This window comes from Hermetia illucens, chromosome 1 (genome assembly GCF_905115235.1).
Source record: "Hermetia illucens chromosome 1, iHerIll2.2.curated.20191125, whole genome shotgun sequence".
Classification (NCBI taxonomy): Eukaryota; Metazoa; Arthropoda; class Insecta; order Diptera; family Stratiomyidae; genus Hermetia; species Hermetia illucens.
The window spans coordinates 23,237,664-23,259,047 of NC_051849.1; the positions used below are offsets into that span (position 1 = coordinate 23,237,664).

General features: G+C 44.7%; 1 protein-coding gene across 1 annotated transcript in view; it reads left to right on the forward strand.

The window, feature by feature from the left end:
* The window catches only part of LOC119647224 (tyrosine-protein kinase receptor torso), a 108,572-nt gene that overhangs the window by 21,053 nt on the left and 66,135 nt on the right, over positions 1-21,384 (forward strand). The window lies entirely within an intron of this gene.

Genomic DNA, 21,384 nt, shown 5'->3' on the forward strand with positions numbered 1-21,384 from the left:
GGACTAGATGACTTGTCCATCGGAACCTATTGAGCTGAATTTAATCCACAACCAAACGATCGTGCTTCCTTCGCTCATAGATTTATTTATGTAGGCTACACCACCTAACATACTTGGCGTCATGAAAATATAAACTCCCAGTCGAGAGTCTAACCAATTGAACTCTATTTTAGCACGGAAAGGGATACTTTTTCCAGCGTCTCAAGTCGGGTATTGCATGAAAATGAAAGCTATAAAAATTCCGAAAATTTCGAATAAAAGATTTGAAATTCAAGCAAAGTAAGATGGAAAATCCTGGTGAGCATTTCTGTTCTCCATATGACACTCCGCTATCGTATTGAGACACTGGTTCTGAAATTCCGGTTTAAACTAAGAAGTATCGGATCAAAATGGTACACCCAACCGCTGATTTCGGATACAGAGAACGAGGAAACGAGGAAAATATTGAGGTTTCATCGAAGTATTCCATCGACGTAAGCCTGCTTACATCCATGCTAGCCAGACTGGGGTCCTTTGACCACTTCAGTATTTCACGCATCCTCAATCGATCCTTCTCTTCTTCTCAGATGTGCAATAAGGCAAGTCATCTGAGGTTTCCTTCCTGCCTTGGCATTTTCAGGATATAAAAATTGCAGGATGCGTCTAAGGTGAGTTATGCAAGCCTAAAGAGCAGGAGGGAAAGAGCCAATAAAATTAGCTCCAATCAATCCTACTTTATTGAAAAAGTCATGCAGAGAAACACAATATTAAATTCAAAGAAAAGCCATAAATAAAGATAATAAAAAACAAGAAAATGATTTAACAATAAAAATAAATAAAATGAAAAATAATGTGCCAGTCAAGAAGGCATGGTCGCCACCCAAGCTTATAAAAAGCTCATCATGAAAGAGCGGGTGGAGAACGACCAGTGCAGAATGTGTGGTTCGGTTTTGGAGACGTTGGACCACCTCATTTCTAGCTGCACTATTATGGTACCGGTGCAATACATCACCAGCCATAATGCTGTATATAAGGTTATCCATCAAAACCCTACATCAAAGCATGGACTGATCACAGGAACATGTCCGGTTTACCGATATGAGCCGCAAACAGTACTTGATAGTTCTGCTTACAGCATGTTATGGGACCAGCAAGTCCTAACTGACCGCCACATACCGCACAACAAGCGTTACGTGCTGTTAGAGGCGTATATTATGGTTTCGTGAAACATAGATCAACGGCTTCAAATCTTCTGGTCTCTACCAACTTTGTTGCTAAACGCTTGAATTCACGACAGGAGGTACATGCTGTTTATACTGATTTCTCCAAAGCCTTTGACACCGTTGACCATAACATTCTCCTCTTTAAACTTTCTTCGCTACACTTCCCTCCCTCAGTCATCTCCTGGCTTTCCTCCTATCTCTCATACCGTTCCTGCAAAGTTTCTTTTCACGGCCACTCATCTGGTTTCTTCTCTCCTTCCTCTGGTGTTCCCCAAGGCTCTACACTTGGCCCCCTACTCTTCCTGTTTTTTATCAATGACCTCGCCTCCATTCTCACCTGTCCGTATTTGCCTTACGCAGACGACCTTAAATTGTTTGCCTCTGTTTCGTCTCCATTGGACTGTGCTCTCTTACAATCCAACCTTGATAATTTAGCCCGTTGGTGTTCGGTCAACAAGCTAACACTGAATGTCAACAAATGCCACTTGGTGTTCGGTCAACAAGCTAACACTGAATGTCAACAAATGCCACTGGATGCGCTATTCCCTTAAACCCTCCCCATCATCCTTTTCCTATTCTCTCAGTGGTCAACCCCTTTCACTACTGACCTCCTTCAAAGGCCTGGGTGTATTCAACGATAAACTTCGTTTCAATTCCCACTTCGTTGGCATCATCAATAGAGCTTTCAAAATGTCTGGTTTTATCCTACGTTTCTCGTCCGACTTTACCTCAATCCAGCCCTCCTTAACACTCTTCAATTCCCTTGTCAAAAACATCCTTGAATATTGCTGTGTAGTCTGGTCCCCCTACCGCATTCGTGACTGCCGCGCTCTTGAAGCTGTACAATGCAAATTCACCCGGTCCCTCTTTTATAAAAAGAACCTCCCACGGGTTCATTATCCGTCACGGCTCCGCACCCTCAATCTCCCCTCCCTACAGCAACGCCGTATCTTCCTTGATATGTGTACTCTTTTCAAACTCTGCAATGGTCTGATGGACTGCTCCGCCAACTCGGATATTAATTTCCGTATCGCCTCGTCTCATAACACACGTAATGCGGACATTTTTGATGTACCCTTCGCGGAGCTCGAGATTTACTTTCACTCTCCGATCCCGAGGTTTTGCCGGTCCTACAATGCCCTACAGCTTGGTTCCTTTGACTCTATGTCCCTCTCTAGCTTTAAGCGCAAAATATGCCATTTACTTGCTGCTCCCTCTGAGGACAATATGTAATAAGAAATTTGCTCTCTATGTATTATCCTCATTAAATAAATAAATAAATAAATGTTGCTACCCCCAAGATAGCAATATTGAACGAAAGTACGTGAAGAAGAAGATGAACTATGAGCCACTGCCAAGCTAGTGAAAGAAAGAAATTTGGCGTCTCGAGCGGGTGGTTGTAGTTCCCATAATATTGTCAGCTACAAGTATTGTACCTAAATCCCTAACGGCTTCCCTTGATGTCCTGGGACTCTCACACAGTCTGGTTCAAACCATGCAGAAATATACCATTCTGCATACATGCTTGATGTTGCAGGGAGTTTTCGACGGATTCTCCATTGACCTACCCCGGCCACCACCAGCACCGCCCCTTTATAATTTAAGTAGGTAGGATCGTCCCAGCCTAAATACTTGGCACTTAGCGCTAGTATTAGGTAAAATTCGACATCTGACGAGATTGTGAAAACTCGGAAAAATTATAATAATAAAACTCCGTCGTAGCCGGTCCCAAATCCGGCTGTGTAAGGAGGAGTGATAGATAGCATCATTCGGAATGGCTGTACACCACCGCAGCATCTCAAGGTCTAGGTGAGAAAAGTGCAGAAACTTTGCAGTCTTGCAAATTACATACTGAGGAAGCTATAGCCACACCTGGCAGTTAGGTATAAAAGGCAAACCTAAAAATGATAAGAAGGAGAAATTTGAGACCCGGTGCGAATAACCGCCGGGACTCGCCTGACTTCGTGACTGGGTGGAGGACCAGCAGCATTGCTCCGCCTGGTGCAGCAGTTGCACCAGAGATTCGTCGGGCGTTTCCTACAATTCGCGCACGTGATTGTGCAGTGAGTCGCAGACCAGTATCGCTTTATTACTCGCAGCGACACAATCTCGGCCATCATCAGTGCACGTCACTTGAAGTCATCACGGAAACTGGTGACCAAGAATCAATGGGGGAAAAGGCGGTGACACCAACAACACCATACCGCGCTGCAGACAACAGTTTCAGTTCTCGCCGAAGCACTCTTCTCCACAGTCCAGTTCAAGTCTCCGCTGAGGTTCGGGACGAATTCCAAAGAGCGTGTATATAATTCTCGGAAATGGATCCTTTGCTTAGACCTGGTATTCCCAGGCTCTATGCAACTCCGAGAATTCTATCAGAGAGAATATTGGGATGGACTTTGGGGTTTTCCCGCCCAGCATGCTAAGTGGATCAGTGCGAAAGGCACCCGCCATACCAATACGGCTGGCATGAATTTTGCGGATGTTATCGAAGAGGAAGTTCGACGAGGCTTAAACAGCTCGAAGAACTGGAGGAGCCCTGGCCTGGGTCGGGTGCAGAATTTCTGGTATAAGAAATTTACCGGCGCACATATTCGGTTAGCACTTAACATAAATCAGGTTATTATCATGTGTGGGTCAGCAAGTTTTAACTGATCGCCAGTTTCCCCTCAACAAGCCTGACGCTCTTCCCACTAACTTACCACCGACCATCACTGTAGGTAAAACCGTCCAAGGCTACCAAAATTCAAGTCTCGAAGTCCGGTATTAGCAATTATAGCCTAACCTTCTCCGCCAGTGGTGCAAATTGAGAGGACCACGATATTGACGTCTTATAAACACTGATTCGCGGAGATAATGAGACTGACTCGGGGGAGGGGGGGGGAGATGCCGTAGGTAATTTCTGGAAAATCTAGCACAAAGCGATACTAAACCACGTTGATGCGACACTTTAGTAATATGATCCTAAGGTGTTATCGGACCTACACAGTCAACTTCGCCAAGTACCTCAGGCATTAGGATAGCTGTGCACGACGTCTTATGCAGACTGATTCGTTGTTTTCTTCCATTTCGCACCAAATAAATCAGACTTGCCAGGAATTCTGGCGACTGCTACCCGAAACGCAGTGCCACTTCACCTCACAATCTACGACCGCTTGAGCTGGCGGATTTATCTGGTCGATATGGGCGCTGGAGTCTCGGTTCTTTCCGTATTCCGGTATCATAAGTTAATACCGCAATCGTTGAAACTCACGGTAGCAAATTCCTCGTCGATTCGCACGTACGACCACAGGAGGCAGGTAGCCTTGAGTTTAGGACTTTAGGACAACGAGTGTTTTTCTTGGCGCTTCATTATCGCGGACATCAGCATTACCATCTTAGGCGCCGATTTCCAGTGCCACTATCGATTGCTAATGGATCTACATTACAGGTCCGTTATTGAACATACAACTTCTCTTAGGTCATTTTCTTTCCATCGTCTTTGAAGACATTACCGACGCACGTATTAGCGCACTTCTTGAAAAATACCGCAAAATCATTATCAAACACAGCCTCGCTGTGCTGGTTAAGCATGATGTTCAGCAAGTTGCGTCCATTACCACCACAAAAGCTCGCAGTTGCGCGGAAAGATTTCCAAGAACTTCTTAAGCAGGATATTTTCAGCCCTTCCGACAATTACTGGTCTTCGCCACTTCAAAGGGCCCCTAAACCTAATGGCGGATGGAGATCTTGTGGCGACTAGAGATGTCTAAATGCTCAGACGATTCCAGACCACTACTGCATCCCACTCATCCACGACTTTGCGCACAACCGTGGTAACTGCCGTGTTTTGTCGACGTTTGACTTAGTCAAGGCATATCAAATCCTTGTACACATTCCGAAAATGGCAATATTCACACCTTTTGGACTCTTCAAGTTCACTAGAAAGACTTTTAGACTATGCAACGCGACGCAAACCTTTCACAGATTCATCAAATTCTGTGCTCCGAAACCCCCACTTCTGTTTCGTTTATTTGGATGATGTTCTGGTTGCATCTTTCTCTGAGTCCGAACATGTAAAACATCCCGACTGCATTTTTGAACGTCTCCTTGAGACCGGTCTAGTAATTAACGTTGAGAAATACAAATTCCTACAATCGCTTGTGAGATTCCTCGGCCATCTGATTACCCCTGAAGGTATCCAACCGACCCCAGTCAAGGTGCAAGCGATTTCGAGCTTGCCGCTTCCAAAAACTGTGAAGGACCTGAAGAGATGCTTGGGCATGTTAAACTTCAATGATCATTTCTTGCCCAAGCACGCCCGTCATCAAGCGATCCTTAACGTCTTCTCGTCTGGGCCAAAAACTAAAGAATCTCGCCTGATTGTGTGGTTCCCAAAAGCCGTCCAAGCGTTTGAGACCACCAAGCAGCAGCTGATGGGTCCTACACTTCTGGCATTCCCTCAGCAAGATGCGCCCCTAGCCGTATTCGTCGATTCCTCAGACATTGCGTAGGTGCTGTTATTCACCAAAAAGTGAACCAAATCTGGCAGCCGTTGAGCTTCTTTTTGAAACAATTAAATATTGCTTAAGGGAACACTACAACACCTACAAGCGTGAGCTATTAGCCGCGTACATGGCAACCAAATACTTCCGGTATTCCCTTGAAGGCAGGCCCACTCACTATTGCCTGACAACTTCGGCACTTGGATTTTATCAGGCAGTTCACTTCCGACATTCAACATTCAGCCACCGTCGATTTCTCGGCAATCGACGAGGGGCAGACTTTGAGGACCAACTCCAAATACACATTTAGAGAGTTTCCTATCTCCAGAGAAGGGACTAAGCCCATATATTCTGGCCCATTTCTGAAAAGATGTAATTTATGTCGCTCACGATCTAGCATACCCAGGCATTCGAATAACGAATCGTTTAGTCACTGCAAAGTATTTCTCTCCGTCCATGAACAAGGGCATTCATTCTTGGGCCAGACAGTGCATCGCATGCCAGAAGTGCAAAACTACAAAGCATTTAAGGAAAGGGGTAGGAGTGTTTTCGCGGTCCAACAAGCGTTTCCACACAATCAAGCTCGACATCATTGGCCCTTTACGAGACTCGTATGGTTTCAGGTATTGCCTAATAATCATCGATGCCCTCTGTCGAAAATAGATTGCACACTTTTGTGTGCCGGTAATTTTAATCGCCGACCAAGGAATGTAGTTGGAATCCTTCATTTTCTCAGAGTTTGGTGAACACCTCAGCTTCAAACACCACCGGAAAACCGCGTACCACCCGCAGTCCAATGGGATGCTCGGAAGGTGGCACAGGACGCTGGAGGCTGCTGTAATGACCCAAGGCGACCCTTCTTGGTCGCAGATCCTGCCACACGTTCTACCTAGCTTCTGGATATCTAATCGCGAAGAATTTTTTTACCGCGGAGCCGGTATACGGAGAGAACCTGAGACTCCCAGGCAGGTCGGGACTCAACACTACCGGTTTATTACGTCTCCTCAGGGATGCACTGCCGAAGTTGAAGAAGCCGCTATTACTCGCCAACCTTGCGAAAACCGTGGCTAACGTGCCCAGGGATCTCGAATCTTGCACGCATGTCCTAATTAGGGCGGACGCCTCTCGGAAGCCGCTGTAAACACCTTACGATGGCCCATTCGAAGTCCTCGAAGGAGACCTACACCTTTATAGCCTCAGCGTTGGAGGCACGATCAAACGAATCTCCTTCTTCCAAGAAGAAATCGCAACAAGGAGGAGAGGCGCGCAACCCGTCCATTTTGACTTGCAGGAGTCGAGTTAAGGGATCTGTGCGTCTGGTTCCTCGTTGAAACCCCCTTTGGTTTCAGTTGGGGGTGGAATGTTGTGGCAGAGCGAGCAACTGGCATGTCGGACGTATGTAAGTGTGAGTCACGGTGATCATGCTTCACCTGATCGTATGACTACCCCTACACTATTTCGGCATCAAAGACCATACTAAATGTAAGGCGTACATGGAGAAGTACCGATGAGGAACTTAATATAACGAAACGTTTCCACAAAAGATACTCGATGCCGTATCTAACACTTCAAATTTGTATATTTCCACATGTTCATTTCAATAGGAAATGCATCAAGCCCAACTTCCTAAATCCTAATTATAGACAACAGACTGCAACAGTGGGTGTTCCGCATACATTGCTCTCAAAGATATGTATGTACTTATGGAACTATACCTGGAGGAATGTGAATTTCCAAGATACAAGAGATAACTTTATGGGCATTGATGGTATTCATAATATGTTGATATTGGTATGGGGTAAGCCAACGCCTTACTATTGACCATTTCAAATTCCTTCACCTTTTCCGATATTCAAGAGTAGGTCCTGTGGCATATATCCAGATACATATGCACATGTACTATATATATAAAGATACAACAGGATTTACATTTTCCTAGGTAAAGGGTGGATTATAAACAAAACATTTTGTGTTTAAATATGGAAGCATGGTCTGCATGTCGGATCGAAATGTATTGAAGGGGGATGAATGTCAGCCAAAGAGCCTTTTCGACGAAAAAGTCAAAGAAAAAATAATAATCTAAGATATTTTCTATTGCGTTTGGATTTTAAATTTAAATTTAAATTTAAATTTTAAAATATGGACACTCTCGCGGTCATTCTCCTATTTGCATTTGATAATCCCACCTCACTTGTGGTCCTCTATTTCGGTAATCCCCATTTCCTTCGAGACCTTTATCACCTCCCACACTGTGTTATGCCTTTCGAATACTCATGAGAAATTATTGATTTACATAAAAAATTCATTGTGGGTATGCTTTCATCGAAGGATCCAATATTGATTGAAAGATTTAAATTTTTGACCAAACCTTTCACGTAAATCAAAAAGATGCCTGGAATTGGGGAAGAGAATAGCACTTTCCCGAGATATCTTTGAAGAAAACTACGTGAATGTCCTTTTATTTGCTTTTCTAATTCATAAACCCATTAATTCTGAAAATGTTATTCTAAAGTTGGTCTTTTCGATGGAAAGATGACTCTAATTATTGGCATATCTTCATTATTTCGTTATCCTGTTAGGCCTCTTATTTATGACCAGATAAATGTTTAATTTGGTACATTTTCATCTCCCATGGACTAGCCTGTCAGGAAGGGGGAGAGAAGGGAGGTTTTCTTCGAACTCGGGATCTGAATTTTCTCTCCACGGCCCTATTCATGGACTTTTACGCAGGAGTTCGACGAAATTTAAAAATATTGTGACAAAATAATGTAGAGTGGACTCCCAAACTTTATATTCTAAATAAACCCATCAATAAATTTTTCCATGAAAATGACCCTTTCATGAAAAGTGAGCTTTGGCATTATTTCAGAATCATACAGAAAGCAGACAAGATGAATATTATTTCCAGGAATTTCCTTTTTCCTTTAATCACAATTATAGCTGCCCCCAAAATGGGAGATGGAAGGAACGAATGGCTTTGCCGAAATATTCCCTATAAAATGATGAGCTTCCTTCTTCCTCATATGATACTGTGGTATTATATTCGTAATGAGAGATTCCAGTCTAAACTAAAGAGTATCTCAATGGTACCGAGTTATGCATCAAATAATTAAATGAACTTGTGTCGGAAGTTTTTCCCTAAAGTCCACAAGCCTGTAAATTTCCCGAAACCGTAAATCATATACAGCTAACATGGACCCTTTTTAAGGTTTTGTGGAAAGATTCAAAGCCGACGGCGGACTTCAGCCATGCAGTTATGTGAGACTCTTACTCACTAAAACCACCTACTTCTTCTTCCACTCTCTTCATGGGACTGCTATAAAGCAATACATGGCGGGGCTGAATCAGTTCTTAACTGCGGCTCATGATGGTTGTGTGGCGCAGCAGGGTTACCAACATTCGAATTTTGTTTCGAAATTTATTTCAAATGTTGTTAATTCGACTAAAAGATGCCACTACCGGTATTCTCCGTGGCGTAGTAGGCCTTGACAACTAATTTAGATTGTAAAAAATAATTGAATATGATTATTAAGTTGCGAACCGTCTAAAACTAAAATAATAATCATAAATAACAATCGTTCAACTTATCGCATTTTCGATGGACTTTTTCATTCAAGTTGATCAAATTTGGAGATCTTAATAAAAGGAGGACATATTGAGCAAGTCGTCATCAAGCAAACAGGTGTGAATAGTTCTGGAATAATTCCTGCGAGCTGAAAGAAACAATAATGAGAAGAACGAATTTTAAGAGAGTGACAAGAAACTCTTGGAGTTCCCCCCTTTCTTATATTCCTCGCGCTTGTTCTTGTATAAGCTGTAGATCAATAGTTTCCAAATACTTTACAACTTTATTCCAAGCCTCCGTTGATTCCAGCATGAACTCCATAATAATTTCCGGTGTTAAGCGCTTGTTTGGGATCCAGCCTAGTTTGGTACGCGGTAGGGACCTAGGACCTAGAGCAATCAAATACAACGTGCTCCACATTCTCGGCCACACTACCACGTCTTGGGTAAATCCATGTAGATAACAACTGAGTTAGCTTGTAGCTTAATTCCCGGTGGCTTCTTTCAGACCATCTTCGAAGGTGCGAACTGATGCAGTAGATCCAACGACCAGTTTGTGCCCCGTTCTATTTGCCATCCTGCGATGGATTCCGCCGTGTTTGTTGCCATCGAAGTACATTATTATTCTGTTAAGGGAAAGTCGCATCGTGTCCTTGAAGAACTATTGTGCCCCTTTTACTGGTTATAGTGTACCTGTTGATCATAGTATCTCAAGCAGGCCTGTAACCGTTAGGAACTTTAGTATGTTCTCCACTGCCAGAAGTTTCAGCTTTGCATCTGGTATTAAGTGTTCTCCCAGATGTATCGACCTACTTTGCACAAGTGCCGGACACTGTCCCCGGACGTGCAAAGAGGTTTCGTCCTCCTCCTCACAGAACCTGCAGGCAGTGTCCGTAGATATCCCTAGCTTCCCTAGGTGATAGTTCAGCCGACAATGACCAGTGAGCATTCCCACTATGATTCGGAGGTTCTTTTTGGTGAGGTTTAAGCAATCCTTTGTACGCATGGGTTCGTATCCCCCAATAAGCACCCCGGACTGCTCCATCCCTGGTAGGCCCGCCCAATATAGTTCCCTCAACCGTTTCTCTTCGTTTCTTAGATTCATAGCCATGAAACCGTTTCCGATTCCACAGAAGGGTTCTGGCCCGTGTTAAGGCATCCCTGCTCCCTTCTTGGCTAGTTCATCCGCTGCCTCGTTGCCTTCCAACCCAGCGTGGCCTGGAACCCAAAGTACCCAGACCTTGTTGGACGAGCCGAGTGTATTCAGTCTCTCAAGACATTCCAATACCAGTTTAGAGTTCACCTGGTTGGACCTAAGTGCCTTGATCGCTGCTTGGCTATCGGTGAGAATAGCTATGTTCTGCCCCCTGTAGTTCCTTTGCAGATTAAAGGAGGCACATTTGTCTATGGCGTAAATTTCCGCCTGGAATATGCTAGTGTACCTGCCCATTGGCTCAAAGCACATTTTCCTTAGAACAATGACACCGGCACCCGCTCCCTCTGCTGTGAGGGATAGTCGAAGTAGATACTCCCCGAGGATTATCCCTGCTAGTATATATGCTGCTTGTTCTGATATTGTTCGGAAAGCACTGCATACCCGGAGTGCACTTAATGATACGCCATTCCTAGCTTTCTTCAATTGATTTATTTTGCAGAACGGTTTCCCAATTCAGAGCTGCGTAGAGCAGCACGGAACTAACTTCCCTTGAAATAAAATGATGCCAACTTTGCCTTGATCCACCAATGTTAGGTAGTATAATCGAGATCGCTACAGCAATGGAAGGCGTTTTAGCTGCGAAGTTGAACCCTTGTCAATCATTTCTCCCAATTATTGAAGCATGGCTTGTTGTTCGCCAACTTTAATTTTCACGGTTGTTTTTTCTTCTTTTGTTGATTAACACTACTTTCGTTGTATGTTCAGATAGGCCCGACTTTTTCAACTGGGAATCGTTTTCTCATATGGCTTCATTTTCGTAGATCCCGACCTCGTCTAAGCATTTTGCAACTACTATTATCCTGATATCATCCGCAAAGCCAATGATTGTCACGCTGTTAGGAAGACATAGTGTCAACACTCCAGCGTACATAATTAACCAGAATAAGGGACAAGGATAACATAGAACCTGAGGTATCCCGCACGTTATCGGGAATAATTTCAGTCCATCGTCCGATGCAACAACGATACATATAATGTACTTCGGGGCTTGTAGTCGAAAGTCACCCTGCACAGCATTTGTCATCTTGTATTGCAACCCGAGCCAGGCCAGTCACCATATTGATTGCATCAAGGGTTGATCTCCCTTACGAAACCCAACTTGCTTGTCAGATAGGCCTCCTTCCTTTTCCAAAAGATCGAGCAATCTGTTGTATATTACTTGTTCAAATAGTTTGCCAACGGTATTGGCCAATCATATGTGGGTAGGGGTCATCCAATGCTTTACCTAATTTCGGAATAGGTTTCAGTTTTTATAACTTGCTCAGGCAATTCTCCATCTCCTTCTCTAAGGCATGCCCTAAAAACTTGGACGAGCATACCTGGTGCTGTTCTGGTTGCCACTTTCAGGGCGATATTCGGAATTCGGTCCAATCATGAGATCTTATTTTCAGCGAATTTCCTTGCTGCATCCAGAACTTCCTCTTCTACCACTACAGGAATGTCGTGAGGGGAGTGCCGGCTGAATTATATAATCCACATCCTCTGGGAAGATAGTATCCACGATGTTTTGTAATAATTTAGGATAAACAATCAGTGGGGAGCGTTTGCCTTTCAGTGACGACATTACCGACCTCTAGGCGCCACACCACATTCGCTTGAAATGCTCGGATTTGCTCTTCGTGATAGCTTCTTGTAAATTTTTCCGCGCGTTTTTGTATCGCATGTGTAACTTCACGAATTCAGCATTTTTTCTTCGGCTCTGGGAGCTTCTTCTAGCCTTGAGGCCGCGCGTCTGCCCTCTGTCCGTCTTTCTTTTTTTATTTTTTGAGGAGGTGGAAATCTTCAAAAGACACTGGCCTGGACCAGCCACCGTGTTCTTACCCACTAAAACCACCCTAAAGTATTCCATCACGGGGCGGAGTCAGCTCACTTTGGCTTAGTCCCCTTTCGTCTCAACGTGGCGTACGTAACCGCGCTTTTCTAGTCTCCTTTGCCTTTCGCAGTTTGCTCTGGATAGATGCGACCCTGCAGTTGATCGCATTCCAGTCTTCTTGACATGTTAACATTCTTCGCGCCAGATTTTCTGATATGAGTACCTCTCCTAGAGTCTCCTCTAAGTTTTTCCTTTTCTCCACAAACCTTGGGCAGTGGAAGAATACAAGCTCTGGGCCCTCTGGGACTCCATTGCAGTCTGAACAATCGGCTGAGGTATCTAGTTTAAACCTGAACAGGTACTGGTGATATCCTCCATGCCCCGTGAGAAACTGGATAAGATTATAATTAATCCAATCACTCCCTGATAGCCGGGATGAGGCTGTGTGTCCACCGACTCTTAACCGAACGTTCCCTATGCTCTTGTATATGTTCGTCATCTCATCTGTCAAGATGTCAATGGGCATCATTCCCGAGTTGACGAATGTTGCATCATCTGAGACAGTCCTGAATGCCGAGCACACCCTCAGCGCTCTTCTTCTACAGACTGCACTCAGCTTGTTAGCGTTAATTGTGACCTGCAATGCCTTTCCCCAAACTGGAGCTGCATAGAGCAGGGTCGAGCTCACTACCCTAGCTATTAGCCACCTGGAAGCATACCGTGGCCCTCCCACGTTTGGCAACATCCTTGCCAAGGCCACAATTGCGGTGAATGCTTTGTGGTAAGCATACTGCACGCGATGGAAGGCTTAGAAGTGGTAATATGATTCCCAATTTGAATATGAACATAGTTTCTTTTATGGGTGTTAGTAATGAAGACTGCTTCCGTTTTTCCCTCTGCAAATGTCAAACCAGAACTCTCTAGCCAACCCTTAACAACACTGATCGCTTCGCATGAGTATAACTCAGCATCTCCAAGATCCTTTGCGACTGCAACCAGTGCTGTATCGTCGGCGTAACTCACCACCGTGACTTCCTCCGGAAAGGGAAGATTAAGTACATCGTTGCACATGATGTTCCACAGTAGTGGGCCCAGTACGGAGTCCTGTGGGACACCCGTAGACGCCGTCATCAGTGTCATACCAAAGCCTCCGTTCTTGTAAATAGCAGCTATTGACAATTGCTGCGAAGTAGACGGGAATACCAATTTTTGCCAGGGATTCCCGTATTAGCTTCCTATTAGCTGAATTGAATGCATTTCTCACATCCAGGGTCACCTTTTGAGGGCATCAATAGTTGATCTAGGTTTACGGAATCCATACTGCCAATATGAGCGGCCTCCCTGGCTGTCAACAATCGGGAGTAATCTATTGTAGATAGATAGATAGCGCTATTGTAGATTAATCGCTCTAGCATTTTCCCCACAGTCTCCAAAAGGCAAATAGGTCTGTAGGAAGTTGGCTCACCTGGAGGTTTACCAGCCTTAGGCAGTAGTAGTAATTTCTGTTGCTCCCATGATGCAGGAAATATATCCTCGAACATGTACGCTTCGAACAACTCAGCGAACACGTCCGGTCTGGATTTCATAACAAGCTTAAATCTCCTATTCGGCACGCCATCCAGTCCCGGAACTTTGCTATCTCCTATTCTAGCGCAGATCTCCAGCAGCTTGTCACTGGTGACTGGCGGTATTGCCGTCACATGCTGCATATGTTGCTTATAGCTGAGTTCCCCGTCTATCACTCCCAAGTATTTGATGGCGGCCTTAGAAGTAATGACATGATTCCCAACTTGAAGGCGGGCATAATTTCTTTTACGGCGCTTGGTGATGAGGACCGCTTCCGTTTTTATCGCTGCAAGCTCTCAGTGCTCTCCTCTTACTGGGGGAATACCCCTGGATAATTTTTAGCAAGACTGATCTGCGAAGATGAACGGCCTCTGAATCGCCCCATCACGATTTTATAGGCACTCCCCATGGGTTTATGTCCGCTTCCGAATAGAGCTCCATAAAGCATTCCCTCTTGCTCCGTTGGAAGGCGTGCTGGGGGTTTTGCAGGCTTGGTCGATTCTGCCTAGCGCCCTCTGAGCCGCTCTTCTTGCTTGGTGATAGGGTGATCAAAGGCTAGCCAGTTCAGTATTCCACCAGTAATTTGGTTTTCTACTGGGGAATGAGCGTCTTCTAGGCATGGACGCATCCCATACTATGGCAATGCATTGTGCCACATGGACGGCTCTTTCCATAGAGGCGCCTGCTTTGCTAGGTTGATCTAGCCACACCTCTATGAAGACCTACTCATACAGAGTTTTAGCAGACCAAGTTTACATCTTTCTCGGTTTCGGACATGATTAGGTCTACGATTGAGGCAGACCCCCCTTTCTGAGAGGTGTTTACATAACCTTCGTTGGCCAGAATTATACCCAACTTTATAAAAGTGTCTAATAGACTGAGGCCCCTTGCATTTGTCTCTCTGCTACCTCACTCAAAGGGCCAAGCATTGAAGTCACCAGCAATCACCCTCAGACTGCGTCAAAAATAAGACTGTGAAGCATTTCCGCGAATTCGGACAGTGTCAGACTTGGTGGGGCGTAACAGCTGCGCATATGTACCCCGTTTATTTTCGCCCACACATAGCCACTAGCTGTCTGACTTCCAGTACATTGTATGGTTTGGGGAATGGTGAGAAAAAGAGGAGTCTCACTCTTTAATTCCCATGAAAGCTTGTGGCAATCATCCCCCCTCCCTCTCTCAAAAAGTTACGGTAGCAATAGTGAGATTTTCTGATGTCATGGTAAACCTTGAACTCTCAGCTCTCCACCCGGAGAGCGAGGAGATGGGGGGGATATGTCGAAAGAAAAGGAGAGCTCTCTCATTGACCCCGCTAAAGTATTCCAACGCTCATACATATATATGTCTAGGGTGTAAGTAAAAAACTTTTATTGAGATGCAATCCTCTTTCTTTTTAAGGGGAACTTGGTAAGTTATTGTTTTCTGATTCAGTTTATGAGGTCCTGGAATTCTTCACCGGTTCGAAAATACTGGTAGGTGATATTTTGGACATCATCTGTTTCTTCCGAGATGCCTGTTGCGGAAGTTGACACTTGGCTATCATCGGGGTTTGTTGCATAATTTTAATGAGCGCGACGTTATAGGCAGAGGCTGAATTATGGTATTGGTTCTGCAGACATGCGATTGCACGAAAAGTCTCCGACTAAATCCTTCAGGGACATGGTTTTGGTAATTGACTCATATTTTGCTTCTTAAGAGCTTGAACGTTGGCAGGCTCACTTTTAACTCTACCTTCGGAATTATGGCCTGTTTTGAATTTTACAATTGCGGTCACTACCAACTACGATTCCGACGCATGGTGTGACATTCCGACTCCTCCTTTGAGACCATTCTTTTTGTGATAGTTTTTACCTAACATCACTTGGAATGGAGCGGTATTCTCAGCTTTTCGGTTTTTTCTTTTCACATCCTTTTTTAGTTGCATATTTGTATTTAATTCGGTTTTAATTAGCTTCACCCTCCAAAAAATTGACCGCAACCCGGAATTTGCAATAATAACATTGCGATCGTTGATCAACTTGTCGGCTTATTAAGGTTTTGTGTAAACACAAAACCTTATTAAAATCGGTTTACCGTCTGTCTGTCTGTCTGTCTTTTTTTTTTGAGGAGGTGGGAATCTTCAAAAGACACTGGTCTGGACACACCAGCGTGTGGGATTTTTACCTACTAAAACCACCCCCGACTCCCTCCCTGCCCCGCGGAACCACCATAAGGTATTACATCACGGGGCGGAGTCAGCTCACTCTAGCTTAATCCCATTTCTTCTATACGCAGCGCACGTGACCGCGTTTTTCTTCTTTCCTCTGCCTTTCGCGGTTTATCTTGAATTGATGCGATCATGGAGTTGAGCGTTCCCACCGCTCTTGCCATATATTTATGGATCTCTCACTCTCAGCGTTCTTCGTCTGCAATAAGGGAGAGATTGGCTTCACATTGTATATATTCGCCATCTCATCTGCCAAGATGTCAATCGGCATCATTCCAGAGATGACGAATGCTGCATCATCTGAGACAGTCCTGAAGGCAGAGCATACCCTCAGAGCTGTCCTCCTGTAGACTGCATTCAGTTTGCTAGTGTTAACTGACATCCGCAATGCGTCGCTCCAAACTGGGGTCGCATAGAGCATGATTGAGGTCACCACCCTGGCTATAAGCAACCTAGAGGTATGCCGTGGCCCTCCCACGTTCGGCATCATCCTGGCCAGGGCCATACTAGCTTTGGATGATTTATCACAAACATACTGTACGTATTGCTTACAGCTGAGCGTCCTGTCTATCACCATCCCCAAGTATTTGATGGCCGGCTTGGAAGTGATGATATGATTCCCGACTCTAACACAGGCGTAATTTCTCTTCCGGCGCGTCGTGATGAGGACTGCTTCCGTTTTTTCCTCCGCAAGCGTCAGACCAGAGCTCTCTAACCAGCATTTGACAGCACTGATTGCCTCGCTTGAGTATAACTCAGCATCTTCGAGATGCTTTGCGACAACAACCAGGGCAATGTCGCCAGCGTAACCCACCACTGTGGCTTCCTCCGGAAGGGGAAGATTAAGTACATCGTTGTATATGATGTTCCACAGTAGTGGTCCCAATAGGGAGCCCTCTGGGACACCCGCGGAAACGACGTACTCCTCCGGTCCGTCATCAGTATCGTACCAGAGCCTCCTTTCAGTTGAATAACTATCGACAATTGCGGCGAGATAGGCGGGAATACCAACCTTCGCTAGGGATTTCCGGATTAGATTCCAATTGGCCGAATTGAATGCATTTTTCACGTCCAGGGTTACTACCACGCAATATTTGCTGGTGCTACCCTTTCCGTGAATTGCATCTTCGGCCAAGCCAGTAACCAATTTGATGGCATCAATGGTTGATCTGACTTTACGGAACCCATACTGCCGATCTGAAAGGCCGCCTTGGCTCTCAACTGCCGGGAGTAATCTAATATAGATTACCCGCTCTAGCATTTTCCCCACCGTGTCCAAAAGACATATGGGTCGGTATGAGGATGGTTCACCTGGAGGTTTACCAGGCTTAGGCAGAAGTACCAACTTCTGCCGCTTCCATACCGCTGGAAATATTCCCTCGGACATGCACGCTTCGAACAACTCAGCGAACATGTCCGGCCTGGATTTCACGGCAAGCTTAAGGGCCTTATTCGGTACTTCGTCCAGACGCGGTGCTTTATTGTCTCCTATTCTGCCGCAGATCTCCAGGAGCTCGTCTCTGGCGACTGGCGGGATTGCCGTCACATTCAGAGGTGGTTCTGTCTGTCTGTCTGTCTGTCCGTCACACGCATTTTTCTCAGAAACGATTATAGCGATTGACACCAAATTTGGTGGAAAGGTGGAAACTGTGAACGCTCACGTATATAGTGAGTTACATCCTTTTACATCGAATTTAAGGGGGGGGGTCCCCATACATGCAAAAGGGGGGTGTAAATTTTTTTTTCATCAAATATACTCATGTGGGGTATCAAATTAAAGGTCTCGGCTAGTACTTTTCGAAGCCGGTCTTGGTTTTGACATTTGTTGGGAAGATGGGGAGTGCGGGGGGTTGAAAGTGACCATTCCTTTAAGGGGGCCATTCTCAGAAACTACTCAACCGAAAAATCTGAAAAAAATCGGGAGACTGCCACTATATGGTGCCTGGGCTCCGAAATACCTTTCATACTGATATCTGTACAAATAAAGTTAATAATAGTATATTACCATAATTTTTAGTAATTGGCTGCAAAACCCCCCTTAAGTTCATGTTAGCACCATGAATATAGGGTATAACATTGAGCATGATTTCACCAAGTTTGGTCGAAATAGCACTATTACTAACAAAGTTATCATACGTCAAAGTTGTCGCTTCCTTGCAAATTCAAGACTATGAATGTCAATATCATCCGAAAGTGGATATTCTCACATAATATATGCATATATTACGTGCTACGTACTAAGAAATACACAAAACCTTTCGTACCTGAAACGTCCAGCTTCCGGTTTCCCGACTTGTTTTTGTGTTGAATATGCTGCCATGTCATATTGACAGACACTTGGTAGGCTGCCAGTGCCAGTAATCTAATATTCCAAACTTCAGAGGCTCCCCAAGATTTAAATGTGTTTTAAATATCGATTCTCATAGAGAGGGTTTCGAGACTAAAAAAGTCAATGCCATCCATAACATGAGAACTACACACTGTAGGTGTTAATTTCTTACTTATTCAAAGCGCACGTACCAGGAATTAGCAATGGAAAATCGTGGACTATACCCCAGCCACGAAAAACAATTTCTCATTTCATGAATATCAAATGAAACGAATAATATAGGAAAATTGCGCACCATTCGCGGCAACGTCTGGGTGCACGGAGACTGTACCAAAAACCAAAATAATGGAATTCTCAGAAGTCCACTTGGACTTATATGCATATTATGGGGTAAATTGTCCGCCACCTATGTCAGCACTAAAAATTTATTCAGATCCTGATGGAAGATTTTTTGCATTTCAATTGCGTCTCTATTGGATCGGAAGTGCCCTCGTTATAGATAAATGTGGGTGCTGGCGAGCCATCCGATGTGCCCGTTTGTTGGTGTAATCCTGACGGAGAGCATATTAGATCCAGCTATCTTGAACTCCCAAGTCTAATAGCAGAAAAATCCCACAATTAATTCCTCGGACCACCTCATTGATCCGAAAACAAGGATGACCTTTGTGTCTTTATGGCACTCTACCCTTGGTTCAAATGAATTCACGGTCTGGGCGATTATTCAAGGTTTTAGCGGTTTGGATTGGAATCAAATATGATAAGCAGAATGAAGTGACGTTGAAATCGGCTTTATAATTACCTCAGTAATATGTGCACGTGGATCCACCGACGTACAATAATGTATAAAACATCAAAGCCCCCTCAGAGATAGGGAAACACAGCGCGTGTACGTATGAATGTAGATGTGCTGCAATTAAAATTAAACGTAACAAAGCAACTTGAAAATGTCCTTGTAATTATGGGGCAGAAGTCTGAAGATTCAAATCATATTGTGTTATGGAGAAAGGTATAATAATTGGAGGCATCTTCTACTATCCCTTTAAATTCCACAGGAATCGACTAAGGAATTCTAGAGGAAAATTGAACTGCGGAAATGAACTCTTTTATTTCATCTACGTCTTAAAGGTCAATAATGAAACAGAATTTTGCCTACAATTGGTATTCAGTGGTATCAGCTCACAAAATTCTTTCGAGGTTGCCAAGAGTTTAACCATAGCTCCGAAATCAACGAAAGAGGTGAGTCATTCTTGGATTTTATTATCACTTCAAACCTATCGGTGTGTAACAGGGGCAGTACACCAACCTTCCATTTCCTCTGCTCGGCGAACTGTGGCGGTTGGGAGGAGGTCCTTGATATCACCCTAATAACCGACAATGGGATTCTTAGGGTAGAGGACTGAAGAGTGTCTCACCAGAGATCCTTCCCTGATCAGAGTTGGATAATCTTCAGTCTAGATCTCGCCGCAGAGGTCTCCAAACCCTTTAGAAACCCCAGGAGGATCGACTGGAGAAAGTTCGGTCAGGTAATTAAGAACAAACTCTCCGGTGCGCAAATTGGTAAGATTGACACGACCGACGAACTGGAGTCAAAGGTCGGGGCTCTGGAAAAGGCATTCGATACCGCCTTTAAAGTCTCGTGCCCTACTAAGTACAGCAAAAAGACCCTGCCACCGTGGTAGAATAAAGATCTCTCTAGCCTCAGGAAGCTGACCAGAGAAATCTTTAACATCTGCTACAGGCAAAAATATAGGCAGCCATACAAGAACTGCCTGAAGAAGTACAAGTCGGACATCAGGTCGCCTATTGTCAGAACATCGAAAGCACCAGTGAATCCGCGAGGCTCAATAAGATTCTGTCCAAGTAACATAAGAGCCCATCCTTTCTTAAAAAGTTGGAAGGCGCCTGGACGGAATCATCTAGCGAAACCCTGGAGCTGCTAGTTCAAACCCACCTTCCCGCCAGCGAGGAAGACTATGAGTCAGAACCTTGTTTGGAGGGTTTGCGGCAACCCCAGCTGTGCGAGACTATCAAGTCGGTAATTACCGAGTATAGGATCAGCTGGGCTATAAACAGATTCTCCGCATATAAATCTCCAGGTCCAGATGGCATAATGCCAGTCATGCTATAGAAGCAGCAGAAAAGGGTTATGCCGTGGCTTGTTGAGATTTATCGGAGCTGCATCTCCTTAGGATACGTAACGCAGTCCTGGAGGTGCGCACGAGTGGTTTCATACCGAAAGCGGGCAGGCGCGGTCATGAGTCCGCGAAGAAGAGAATACCTTTCTCTAAGTCCCAGCATGCCTACCTCAAAGGAAAATCCATTGAAACCGGCCTCCACGAGGTAATTGACACGGTTGAGCGGTTACTGCATTACAAGCAGAATACCCTAGCTCCCTTTTTGGATATAGAGGGAGCTTTTAACAACGTCACTACCAACGCCATCAAGGAAGCCTTGACTAGTATTGGATTGGAGGGTTATCTTACGCATTAGATTATATCCATGCTAAGTACCAGGATGATCCAGTCGAATCTGGGAGGGAACCACTGGACCAGAGCTGTGATCAGAGACACGTCCCAGGGTGGCGCCATCTCACCGATGCTCTGGTTAATAGTAATGGACAAAATTTTACATACATTGGACAGCAGCGGGGTGAAGGTGGCGGCGTATGCCGACGACTTGGTGCTGTTAGTATCAGGGATGTTTCCGTCCATTATGAGCGACATCATGGAAGGGGCGTTGCAAAAGATATGCCTGTGGGCCCCAAAATGCGGACTCAGCATAAACCCAACCAAAACGCAACTGATGCTATTCATCACCAAGCCAAGGATACCTGAATTCCACCTACCTCGGCTGAATGAACAAAAATTGTTTCTTTTTTTTTAATGCAAAGTATCTGGGTGTAATCGTGGATCCAAAGCTAAATTGGAGATTGAATATAGAACTCAGGGTTAAGAAGGCCTGTATAGCCTTTTATGCCTAGAAGAGAACCTTTGCAAAGAAATGG